Raw genomic sequence first — 14526 nt, forward strand, 5'->3', positions numbered from 1 at the left:
CGCCAACGTCGGCGCTTCCGAGAAAAAGGAGAGTGAAAACAAACAGGTAAGGCATTTCAAAATAATGATCTAAAATAATTTCCAAAGTATTCAATACAATTCTACAGTACAAATTTTCTGTCCAATGCAGACCCTTGAGGACCAAATCATTCAGACCAACCCCATTCTGGAGGCCTATGGTAACGCCAAGACCACCCGTAATGACAATTCTTCTCGCTTCGTAAGTATGATCTGTAATTTGCTGTTCACAATGAAATCTGATTGTACTCAAATGTAAACAAGAAGCTGGAATCTAATTCTATAACTTTATCCTTCATCGTAGGGTAAGTTCATCCGCGTCCACTTCGCTCCCAACGGCAAGCTCTCTGGCGCTGACATCGAGGTCTACCTGCTGGAGAAGGCTCGTGTCATTTCCCAATCCCCCGCCGAGCGTGGTTATCATATCTTCTACCAGCTGATGTGCGACCAAATCGACTACATGAAGCGTAAGTGAATATTCATTAGGGCAGCCAATGAGAGTAGGTTATTATCTACCAAAAGAAACTGGCTGGAACGTATTTTTGAGAATACAAATATTTTAGAAGTATCTATCAAAGGTTGATCCTTAGTATTAACCTAAGTAAAATTACTAGGGGAACCACATATATATGTTATCATTCACTGTGCGTACTGTTTCTAATGATTCCAATTTTCTCTGTCAGCAATGTGCTTATTGTCTAATGACATTTACGACTACCATTACGAGTCTCAGGGTAAGGTCACCGTCCCATCTATCGACGACAAGGAAGACATGCAGTTCACTCACGTAAGCATACAATTACTGATAATGCTTATCACTTTTCATGTTCAATTATGTTATACAATTCAATGTGAGTACCCAGGTCGCGACACATGAGAATGTCTAGTTTATGAATTCCCCAAACTTCAATTATTTTTTATTTACAATATGGTTGCAGGAAGCTTTCGATATCCTCAATTTCTCTCATGAGGAAAGAGACAATTGCTACAAAATTACCGCTTGCGTCATGCACTTTGGTAACGTGAAGTTCAAGCAGAGGGGTCGTGAGGAGCAGGCCGAACCTGATGGCACTGAGGTACGACTTTATCTGTAATTATATGGATACCTGGTGACATACACGGTTTGAAGAAAGTGCATGGTTTTACCTTTTTCCATATTCATCTTAAAATCTTTTTTATCATTCATTTTATAAAGTCCGGAGAAATTGTTGCCAAGTTGCTCGGTGTTGACGCCGAGGAGCTCTACAGGGAACTTCTGCAAGCCCAAGATCAAGGCCCCCCCCCCCCCCCTGTTCCGAGTTCGCACCAAGGGCATGGGAGTCAATGCTGTCAACTACAACATCGGTGCCACTGGCCAAGGTATCTTCTCACGTGTGTTCTCATGGCTCGTCAAGAAGTGTAACCTGACACTCGAGACTGGCCAGACTCGCGCCATGTTCATCGGTGTGCTCGACATTGCCGGCTTCGAGATTTTCGACGTAAGTTGTTTTAGGTTCTTCAGCGGAAAAAAAAAAATATTATATTTTCTCAGTGAACAGTCCTTACTTTTAAGAGTTGTTGCAAAATCAGTGATGATAATATATTATAATGATTGTCTTTTTCTGCAGTTCAACGGTTTCGAGCAGATCTGCATCAACTTCTGTAACGAGAAGCTGCAGCAGTTCTTCAACCATCACATGTTCGTGCTGGAACAAGAAGAATACTCAAGGGAAGGCATTGTCTGGCAGTTCGTAGACTTCGGTATGGATTTGCAGGCCTGCATTGAACTCTTCGAGAAGGTATTGTCATCAATTTATTCTCACTGAATATTACCCAGCTCTTGGTAGAATTGCTTCTACTTTTGAGACGCAGAAAATATTTCCTTTAACTTTAACATATTATTTTCTGTCAGAAAATGGGTCTCCTCTCCATCCTTGAGGAAGAGTCCATGTTCCCCAAGGCCACTGACAAGACCTTCGAGGAGAAGCTCAACAACAACCCCAAATCGGAAAAGTCTCGCGCTTCATCCGCCAGCCTCCAAAGCCCGGCCCGCCTGACAACACTTGCATCGTTCACTTACGTGGCACGTGTCCTTTTTTTACACCCCCCAAAAAAAAAAAACCTGACTGGCTCGCTCGAGAAGAACAATGGATCATCTCAACGACACGTCGGTCGGACCAGCTCAAGAAGGCCTCCAAACGCCCCACAGTCGAGATCTCGCTGACCATCCCGGCCAGTCCGGTGATGCTGGCGGCAAAGGAGGCAAGTCATTCTCTCATGGTTATGAAGTTAGATATGCCATCTTACAGACTCCTAACACTCATTAGCATATTGTATGTATATGTATATGTGAAAGTGTGTGTATCTGTATGTATATATTTGTACACACACACACACACACACACACATATTATATATATATATGTGTGTGTGTGTGAATACATATACATACACACACATATGTGTGATTACATATGTGTGTGTATATATATGTATATATATATATATATATATATATATATATATATATATATATATATATATATATATATATGTATATATTATCTGCATATGTATATAATGTATGTGTGTGTGTGTAGATATATATAATATATATATTATATTATATATATATATTATAGATATAAATGTAATATATTATATACATATATATACATAATGTATATATACACACACACATGCACACACACACATGCACACACACACACACACACACACACACACACACACAACCACACACACACACACCACAACACCACACACACATATATATATATATATTTATATATAGATATATATATATCTATATATATATATAATATACATACATGATATATAATACATAAAAGAGATATATAAATGTAGATATTTATAAAACAACACACTTAACAAACACCACACACACACGCACACGCACACGCACACCCACGCCACGCACACGCATATGTACACGCACATACACCACACACACACACACACATGCACCCACACACACCACCAACACACACACACGAGACACACCACCTCACCACACACCACACACACAACACCACACACACGCACACACACACACACCACAAAACGCCACACACACACACAGATATAATATATATTATAAAACGTACACACACACACACACACACACACACACCCCACACACACACACACACACACACACATATATATATATATAATATTATATATATATATATATATTATATATATATATATACATATATATAAATATATATATATATATGCTATATTATATATATATATATATATATATATATGTATAATCCATACCTGCACATACATACACACACATGCCACACATATCTATATCTATCTACTTATTTATCTATCTATCTATCTATCTATTCTATTCTATCTATCTATCTATCTATCTATATCTATCGATCTATAGAGATCATATATATATATTATATATATATATATATATATATATATATATATATATATATATACATATATGTATACATATACATTATGTATGTATGTACATATGAGTGTGTGTATATATATTATATTATATTATATATATATATATATTATATATATATATATATATATATATATATATATATATGCGTACATATATGTGTGTATGTATGCATGTATGTATATAACAAATTCCGCAGACGTACATGTACACAACTTGAATATAAAAAGTTGTTTTCATTCATCAGCAAGATAGAAGTCTGTATTATAATACATATTTTCTTTTCCAATCATCAGGCAAAGGCGGTAAGCAGCAAACTGGCTTCAAAACGGTGTCATCTGGTTACAGGGTATGTAAATAGTTTCAGATTCATAAATGTCTTGGCATGTTAATTCTATACCTATTTTGCGATAACTTACAAGGAAAAATAGGGGAAATCATAGTATGTATTTTCCGTGCATAATTAAATAAAAAGCTCAAACGCTTTCACACACAAATGATCTGTACGAACTCGGTTGTCATAATCTCTCGATTTCAATAGTTCTGTATCTGTTTTTTCCAGAAATTGTGCATTTACAGATTCGATTTTAAACAGACATGTTCTCTTCTCTCTCCTCGCATATTTATCATCATTGTTATCATTGGCAGAAAGGCTGACATTCTTCCCTAGTGTTAATTTCTTCCTGAATATTTAAGTCTCGGAATTGTTCTATTTCCTGAAGAATTATTCTGAAATTACCCTTCCTAATGTGTCTTGGCTCAATATTGATTATACAAATTACGTTCCTTGTTTATGTCTTGCTTTGGGACATACTCTACCATGTATTGATTATGGTTTATTGATATTGTACTGATGATTCTTAAAGGCTTTATGCTTGTTTGAGTGCATTAGAAAATATAAGATTTTTTTATTCTTATCCAAAATTCTGGTGGTCAGTCTGTTATCGTTGGTAATGTCCCAGGTGACTCTCCTTTTTTCGTAGTGTTGATAAGAATTTTTTGGGGGGAAATATAATCTCTTAATCTTCTTGATTAAAGTTGGGGTATATTTTTGGATCATAATTACATTTTCTAATATGGCAACCAGACGTAGAAAGATCATTCTGCTTGAAATGGGGAATCTTTCAAAATTGACTTTACATATCTTTGTGGACAAGAACCCTGACTTCTTTTTCGTAAATAATTTCTGCAGTAACACAAAACTTATAATTTCAAGTGTTGTTAAGTCACCACTGCTAGCATATCTTATAGCTGTTATTCCTACGACATCCCACCTATATCTTTCCATTCAATCCGCCAGTTCACATGATTTCCCTGTTAATGTTAAGCTTCAAGCGTTCAAGCTCTTGATGTAAATAATGTTTCGGAGAGGTTGCATGGACTATGAAACTCATTACGATCTGGATCACAGATTTCTTGTGAATGACCCTCCTCCTTTTAGTTTCCATCTCTTTTGGAAAATATTGAACCATATTTTGAAAAAAAAAATGAAGGGGTCATGATACTACCCGCTCCTCACTTTAGGACCACGTTATTAATGGATCGTGTGGCGTTTATATGTATATTTGTGAGTTGTCTTTTCATACTGAAGTCTAAATTATTTTCTTTATTTCGCAGGACCAGCTGAGCAACTTGATGAAGACTCTCAATGCTACTCATCCGCATTTCATCCGCTGCATTGTGCCCAACGAATTTAAGAAACCTGGTAAATTATTATTTTCATTTTTTGTAAAACTCAAGGAAAACAAAACAAAAAAATAAAATAAAAAAAAAGCTCGGAGTCTCAGCAAGAGTAAACCCATGCGTGTGTATGTGTAAGGATATGTTTACACGTACTGAGTTTCAATTACTTACAAAAGCTCATCCGTTTGATTCCTGTCCGTAGGCGCTGTGGATGCTGGCCTCATCATGCATCAGCTGACCTGTAATGGTGTACTTGAGGGCATCCGTATTTGCCAGAAGGGCTTCCCCAACAGGATGCCTTATCCGGACTTCAAACAGCGGTATTCCTTCAGTGTTTACTTACACTTTGTTCTTTGTATATAAATATAGTTCTTGATAAAAAATATAAAAAATAGTGACTCTTGAGAAGGGGCTAAAAAACAATTTTAAAACCCCATACTGAAAGGATTGAAACAGCCACAGCAATCCATCGGGTCGGGCAAGAATCCTAATTAGACGATAAAACCGAAATAATCTCGAGTTTATGTTTATGGCTAGTTCTGCTTGGGGCATCATGGTTTATCAGTCCTTTTATGTTATAGCTGTTTTATTCCAAACACACTCGTTACTGTTTCTGTATTTATATTCATCCTTAAGTTTTAATGGTCCAAATGAATTATAGCCCATAAAATACTAAAACTAGTTTATTTTCTCTTTGGCCACCAGGTACAACATTCTAGCAGCCCAGGAGATGATCGAGGCGAAAGAGGACAAGAAGGCAGCTGAAGCCTGCTTCAAAAAGGCCGGCCTTGATCCCGAGTTGTACCGTTGCGGTAACACTAAGGTTAATATCAATATCTACTTATTTAAGGTATATTTTCTCATGTTATACCTCCCAATAGCAGTAGTTAATAATTCCATTTATCAAAATGTATACACGGAATGTCTTTATATCTTTATTTTTCTCTCGATTAAGGTGTTCTTCCGCGCTGGTGTTCTGGGTAGACTCGAGGAGATCCGCGAAGACCGCGTGGTCCTGCTCCTCACCTGGTTCCAAGCATGGGTTCGTGGCTACATCAGCCGCAAGTTCTACTCCAAGATGCAGAAGCAGCGCACTGCCCTCATTGTTGTGCAGCGCAACCTCAGGAAGTTCAAGATCATGCGCGCTTGGCTCTGGTATGAGCTGTGGATCAAGCTCAAGCCTAGGCTCTGCGCCACGCGTGCCGAGGATGAGATCGCAAAGTTGGAAGAAATAGCTGAAAAAGCAGAGGCTGAATTCGAAAAAGAGGTCAAGGCCCGCGAAGAACTCGAAATCAAGAACGCTGCTCTTCTCGAGGAAAGAGCTGAGCTCATGAATGCTCTTGATTCCTCGAAGGGTGGAATGTCTGAATACTTGGACAAACAAGCCAAAATGCAAGCACAGAAAGCAGAACTCGAAGGACAGCTCAATGTAAGTGACTCTCATGTTGTATATGAAATAGTCTAGATATGCACATACACTTATTAGCGTATTATAACGGAAAACACACACACACACACACACACACACACACACACACACACACACACACACACGCACACACACGCACACACACACAAACACACGCACACACACACACCCCACACACACACACCACACACACACACCACACAACACACACACACACAAACACACAACCCACACACAAAGTGTTTATATAAATATATATATATATATATATATAATATAGATATATTATATATATATATATATATATATATATATATATATATATACTACACGTGGTTAATGCACATGTTTCACTGGTGCCCCAGGAAACGTTGGAACGTCTTCGCAAAGAAGAAGAAGCGCGAAGTCAGATTGCCAATGGTAGGAAGAAGTGTGAACAAGAGGTTGGAAACCTTAAGAAAGAACTTGAGGATCTCGAGCTTCTTGTTCAGAAAGGTGAGCAGGACAAGGCCACCAAGGACGAGCAGATTCACAACCTTAATGAGGAGATCGCCCATCAGGAAGAACTAATTACCAAGGTTAACAAGGAGAAGAAGCACCTTCAGGAATGCAACCAAAAGACTGCTGAGGATGTCCAGTGTATTGAGGATAAGTGTAATCACTTGAGCAAGATGAAGACTAAGTTGGAATCCACTCTTGACGAACTCGAGGATTCTCTTGAACGTGAAAAGAAACTTCGCAGTGAGGTTGAAAAAGCAAAGAGGAAGGTCGAAGGTGACCACAAGTTGACTCAGGAAGCTGTTTCTGACCTAGAACGTAATTACAAGGAACTTGAAGTGGCCGTTGAACGCAAGGAAAAAGAAATTTCTGCCATTACATCCAAAATCGAGGATGAACAAGCACTTGTTTACAGAGATCAGAGACAATTAAAGGAACTTCAGGCTCGCCTCGAAGAACTCGAGGAAGAAGTTGAACATGAACGTCAGGCTCGCAGTAAGGCTGAAAAAGCCAAGACTCTCCTTTCTCGCGAACTGGGAGACTTGTGAAGCGACTGACCCGAAGCGGTGGTGCCACTGCCACGCGATTGAGCTCAATAAGAAGCAGTTGTTCTGGCGTCTCTCGAAGATATGTGAACTGCCTAAAGTTCGCCGGACATGGAAGGAAAGCTTACATCCAGCAGTTTGAGGCGGCTCGGGCGACTTCTCCGCAAGATAGCATTAAACGAATGATGCTAGCTGAGCTTTCGGAACAAAATCGAGTACCTTTATACAAAAGAAAAGCAAGGGTAAGACTGTGTTCAGAACTTTCAGGATGAGTTATGCATAATCTAATACATGTCCATACAATTTGCATGCGTTTTGAAATAATAAACTGTAAATTCAAACACCAAATTTTACAATCAGAATCCAGACACACCTTTTTTTTTTGTTTTTTTTTTTTTTGACGAAAGGACAAGGATGCCATGAAACGTGATGCCGATGATGCTAAAGCAGCCATGGATACACTTGTCCGTGATAAGGTGAGTCTTCTCTCTTCCCTTCTCCATCTCTTCACACACCTATATCTCTGTCTATGTATGTATGTATACACATACATACATACATATGTGTGTGTGTGTGAATACATATAAATATACATATGCATATACATATTTATTTGTGAGCATATATATATATATATATATTATATATATATATATATATATATATATATATATTATATATATAATATATATATATATATATATATAATTTTAACGGCAGTTTCATGTTTGAGCCGCTTAATTTGTGGTCACAGCATGAACTTAAATTGTAGTTTCCATGTTGTGATGCTCTGGATGTTGAGTAGTGGGAGGGTCCCCAGTCCTGTTCCACGGAGAGTTGCCGGTGTACCTTTAGGTAATCCATCTCTCTGTTTATCAGGGGCTGGGACCAGCACTTGACTTGGTGGCTTGCCCACCCGTGGCTAGGTAGGCAATCGAGTGAAGTTCCTTGCCCAAGGGAACAACGCGCCGGGCCGGTGACTGAACCTTCGAACTCAGATGACATTCGTGGAGTTCCGATGCTCTAACCACTCGGCCACCGCGGCCATTTTATCTATATATATAAATATATATACTAATATATATATATATATATATATATATATATATACAAATTTCTTAATTAGTCCTTTACTGTTACTTGCTTTTTCAGTTTTAGATAAAATTTATAAACTTCCTTGACTGTGACTTCAAAGCCACTCTTACCTTATCTTTCTGTGTCAACTCTAATGCGATGTTTCATGTTGTCGGGCTCTGTTCCACAGGCATCGAAGTGTTTGTTTAAAATAGTTGAGAAATGTTTTTCTCGTTCTGCCTCGAGTTTGCTTGCCTTCTGTTTTACTGCTTAGGCTAAGGTTTTCTAATGTGTCTTTAAGGACTACAGGAATTTGAATTGTCGCGCTCGGATCAGTTCTAGAAGCTTGCGTCCCTGTCCGATTTTTCTGAGGATCTCCTCACTGGACAGTCGGTCAGTGTAAGGTAATGGAGGTGCGCGCCAGAAAACATTTCTGCAGCTTCTATATTGCCCCGGGTTTCAGCCGTCAGTGTCCAGGACTCGCCACTGAGACACACAATTGTTTCATAGGCTCTAGGATGCAGGAAGTAATATGCGGTTTACTTGCTTTCACATGTACAGAAAAGCTATTCATGACGTGCTTCAGTTGCTTTTTTTATATTTTGTAAACCTGTTTATAATTCCTTTCATGTCCTTTATCCCGTTTATCATCCTTTTCACGTTTATCCCGTCTAGTATCCTTTTCACGTTTATCCCGTTTAGTATCCTTTTCACGTTATATATATATAACGTATATCCCGTTCATGATCCTCTTCAGGTCCCATTGTCTGTATAATACCTACTTCTTGTACCGGCATATATTAAGGAAAGTACATCACAACCTACTTCACATAACGATCATAGGCAAGGAACTTAACCTCGATTGCCTACTTGTCTGTTGTATGTCTGTCTATATGTGTCACGTGAATATGTAAAATTGCACTTGCTATATAATATATATATATATATATATATATATATATATATATATATAAATATATATATATATATATATATAATATATTTATTTATTTATTTATTCATATATGCATATATGTATATGCATATGTATATATATATGCATATGTGTGTGTGTGTATACATATATATACATATAGTATATATATGCACATATGCATATATATGAAGTGTGTATACATAGATATGCATACGTATTAATGTTTGTTAATTCGCCAGACTGCTGCGGAGAAGACTACCAAACAGCTTCAGCATCAGTACGGCGATCTCTGTGCGAAACTTGACGATGTTAACCGCACTCTGAGCGACTATGATGCCACAAAGAAGAAGCTTGCCTGCGAAAATGCTGACCTTCTGCGCCAGCTAGAAGAGGCTGAGAACCAGGTAGCCCAGCTTTCCAGGACCAAGCTGTCGCTTACAAATCAGCTCGACGATACTAGGAAACTTGCTGATGAAGAAAGCAGGGTAAGGTCATACTGGAGAAAAGTACTGTTTCATATGTAGTATATATATATATATATATATATTATATATATATAAGATCTATATATATATATATATATATATATATATATATTAATATATATATAGATATATGTATGTATATGTATATATATATATATATATATATATATATATATATATATATATATATGTATGTATGTATGTATGTATCACTACGTAGACATAGATAATAATGTAATTTATGATATATGGGTAAATATAGGAACAGGATAACTGACATTATCCGTTTTATACTCAGGCACGAGCCACTCTCTTGGGTAAGTTCCGCAACTTGGAACACGACATTGAAATTCTCCGCCAACAACTCGACGAGGAGAACGAAGCCAAGGGGGATGTACTGCGCATGCTCTCTAAGGCTAATGCCGAGGCTCTCATGTGGCGCTCCAAGTACGAGTCTGAGGGTGTTGCTCGTGCAGAAGAAATTGAAGCTTCTCGCATGAAGCTTGCCGCTCGTCTCGAAGAAGCTGAAATGCAGATTGAGTCTCTCAATGTTAAGAACTTGCATTTGGAGAAGACCAAGATGCGTGCTGTGCTGTGAGCTAGACGACTCAAAGCGCTGACTGAACGTGCACAGAATCTGGCCAACTCCGCTGAGAAGCAACAGAAGAACTCGATAGATTCATATCGAATGGAAGCTGAAGGTCCCCCCCTGACGACCTTTTCTGCTGAAGTTTGATGCTTCTCAGAGGGAATGCCGCTAACTACGCCACCGAACACTTCCGTCTGAAGGCTGCCTATGAGGAAAATATTGAACAACTTGATTCTATCCGTCGTGAGAATAAGAATCTCAATGACGAGATCCGGGACTTGATGGACCAGATTGGTGATGGAGGCCGAGCGTATCATGAAGCACAGAAGAACGCTAGGCGTCTTGAACTTGAGAAGGAAGAGCTTCAAGCCTGCTCTTGAGGAAGCCGAGGCTGCTCTTGAACAAGAAGAGAACAAGGTCCTCCGCACTCAGCTTGAACTTAGCCAAGTCCGTCAAGAAATTGACAGGCGTGTTCAGGAGAAAGAGGAGGAATTTGACAATACTCGGTAAGTAGTTGTGTGTGTGTATGTGTGTGTGTGTGTGTGTGTGTGTGTGAATTTATGATACAAAATATTCTTTAAAATTTGATAAAGTATTGTAGACATATTTTTTTTCAGTAAGTGTCACCAGAGAGCTATTGATTCCATGCAAGCTTCTCTTGAGGTTGAAGCCAAAGGGAAGGCTGAGGCTCTTCGCTTAAAGAAGAAACTTGAATCCGATATCAACGAGCTCGAGATTGCCCTTGACCATGCTAATAAGGCTAATTCGGACCTTCACAAGCATTATAAGAAGGTCCAGGATGACATCAAGGGTATGGAGGCCCGTGTTAAAGAAGAGCAACGTCTTGCCTCTGAATATCGAGAGCAGTACGGCATTGCTGACCGCCGCCACAACGACCTTCTATGGTGAGCTGTCAGGAATCTCGTACGCTCCTGGAACAATCTGACCGTGGCCGTCGCCATGCCGAGACTGAACTCAACGATGCACGTGAACAGATCGGTAACCTGACCAACCAGAATGCAGCTCTTACTGCTTCCAAGAGAAAGCTTGAGGGAGAAATGCAAACTCTCCAGGTATTTACAATACATTGCATACATACATATATTTATATATACATATATATACATATATGCATATATATACATATATATGGAAGAAAAAAACACAATACAAAAACTAGATTTATTGTATTGTGGGTTTTTCTTCCATTGTATCAGCACGGAAGAGTGTTTTGCTATTCATACATATATATGTATATACATATATATACACATTTATATGTATGAATATATATATACATATATATATAGATAGATATGTATAGATATACATATATAAATATATATATATATATATAGATATATTATATATATGGGCGTGTGTGTGTGTGTTGTGTGGGTGTGTGTGTGTGTGTGTACATATAATACAATTTACATATATATATATCTATATACGATATATATATAGATATATATATATCCTATATATATATATCCATATAGATAAGCATATAATATATATATATTATATAGAGATATATCTAGATGTATATATATATATGTATGTACATATATATATATATATATATATATATATTCGATATATTATAATATACATATATAAAGTTAGATTTGTAATAATAGGAAATATCTTAACATACACACACACACACACACACTAACTCATATACATACCACACACACACACACACACACACACACACACACACACACACACACACACACACACACACACACACACACACACACACACACACACATATATATATATAAATGTGTGTGTGTGATGAAAACTCATCTTTCAAAATGTGTTCAGTTTATAGTTTAGAATCTATTCTTTGCAGGCTGACCTTGAGGAGATGCTCAGCGAGGCCAAGAACTCTGAGGAGAAGGCGAAGAAGGCCATGTTAGATGCTGACGTCTGGCCCGAGAGCTCCGCTGTGAAACAGGACACGCCTCAGACGCAGGGAAGATGCGCAAGGGCTTGGAAGTTTACCGTCAAGGATATCTCCAGACCCGTCTTGAGGAAAAAGTGAGATGCTGCCCTGAAGACTGGTAAGACAGGCTGTCAGCGAACTTGAAGCTCGCATCGTGACATCGAGACTTCCTGGACGGATGAAACTTCGTCGCCATGCAGACTCTCAGAAAGGACCTGAGGAAGGCGAGAGGCGCATCAGGAGCTCGCCTTCCAGTCTGATGAGGACAAGAAGAACCCACGACAGATGCTAGGGACCTCGTCGATAACGCTCCAGCAGAAGATCCAAGACCTACAAGCGCAATTCGAGGAGGTGAGGAGGATTCGCCGCCTCAAATTGGGCCAGTTCGCAAGGCTCAGCAGGAGCTCGAGGAAGCTGAGGTAACTGTTACTGTTTCCCTCATGTAAGCAGATGAGTGATGGTGGTGAGGAATAAAAAATAATAATAATAATATTGTTTATGTTTTCATCCACGAAATCGTTTTATATGCAAACACACACCACACACAACCACACACACACAAAACCACACCACACACACACACAAAACCCACACAAACATATATATATATATATATATATTATATAATATAGATATAGTATATATATTATATATATATTATATATATGGTGTGTGTAATGATATATGGTGCCTAATATTATATTATATATATATATATAGTATTATTATATATATATATATATATTATATAGTATATATATATATATTGAGTGTGTGTGTGTGTGTGTGTGTGTGTGTGTGTGTTATTTTATATATTCACACCACACACACACACACCACACACACACAACACACACACACACAAACACACCACACAGAATATATATACTATATATATATATAATATATTCTTCTATATAGATATATATATATATATTATACATATATAATATATATCTATATATATATTTAATATATTATAGAATATATATGTATATATATATATATATATATATATATATATATATATATATATCATATACATTTTTATTTATATATATATATATTTAGTATATATACAAATAAAACAGGATATATACATGTATATTGTAATATGACACAGATATAGCTGGGTTACAGTATATATACATATATATTTATGTGTGTGTGTTAGTGTTTATGTGCGTGTGCGGACTTCATGTCGAATACCTTTCCGCCGACAAACAATTAGCTAACGGACTTTTGGCCGAAGGGCTATATTGCCAACAAGCATTTGACCGAACGGACTCACCGCCGACAATTATGCTGAAACGAAGTACCACTGACATGTGACTCATAAAGAGCAGCATATTGTAGCTGTTGTTTACTTTAAAAGAAAGAAATGTACCAGGTATAATAAAAGCATTGCGTTTCTATAGCTTCTATAAAAAAAACAATGCAACAAAATTTTGCAGGATGCAGTATAATTACATATTGTATACGTTAGCTGCTTTTATCTCAAAACCAATGAATTAGACATAAAAGGGGGCAAAAATTATATTACTTCTATTTCCATAAAAATAAATGCATTAAGTCTACAGTCTAAACTACAGTTTAACTTTAGGTCAAATTCGCTCAACAGATATGAACGTCGGTGACCGTTGACAATATGTTATGTCGTACGGGGTTCGAGGACGAGCGTTGCCGTGTCCCTCCCTAGCGATCATTCCTGGCGACCTCGAATGACCGTTGCAGAGACATACGTCAGTGCTCGTATGTCATCTCGTGTGACCTCACTTCCAAAGTATAAATGCTTTGAAAGCTTTCACTTCTTGAGGACTTACGTTGACAATCTCTGAGTTGCGATCT

The 14526-nt window shown here is 37.7% G+C and overlaps 1 pseudogene; it reads left to right on the forward strand.

The window, feature by feature from the left end:
* LOC119582998 overlaps nt 1–13124 on the forward strand; it is a 14006-nt pseudogene extending 882 nt beyond the window's left edge.
* Nucleotides 13125–14526: the final 1402 nt, after the last annotated feature.

The sequence above is a fragment of the Penaeus monodon genome, chromosome 16 (assembly GCF_015228065.2).
Source record: "Penaeus monodon isolate SGIC_2016 chromosome 16, NSTDA_Pmon_1, whole genome shotgun sequence".
NCBI lineage: Eukaryota > Metazoa > Arthropoda > Malacostraca > Decapoda > Penaeidae > Penaeus > Penaeus monodon.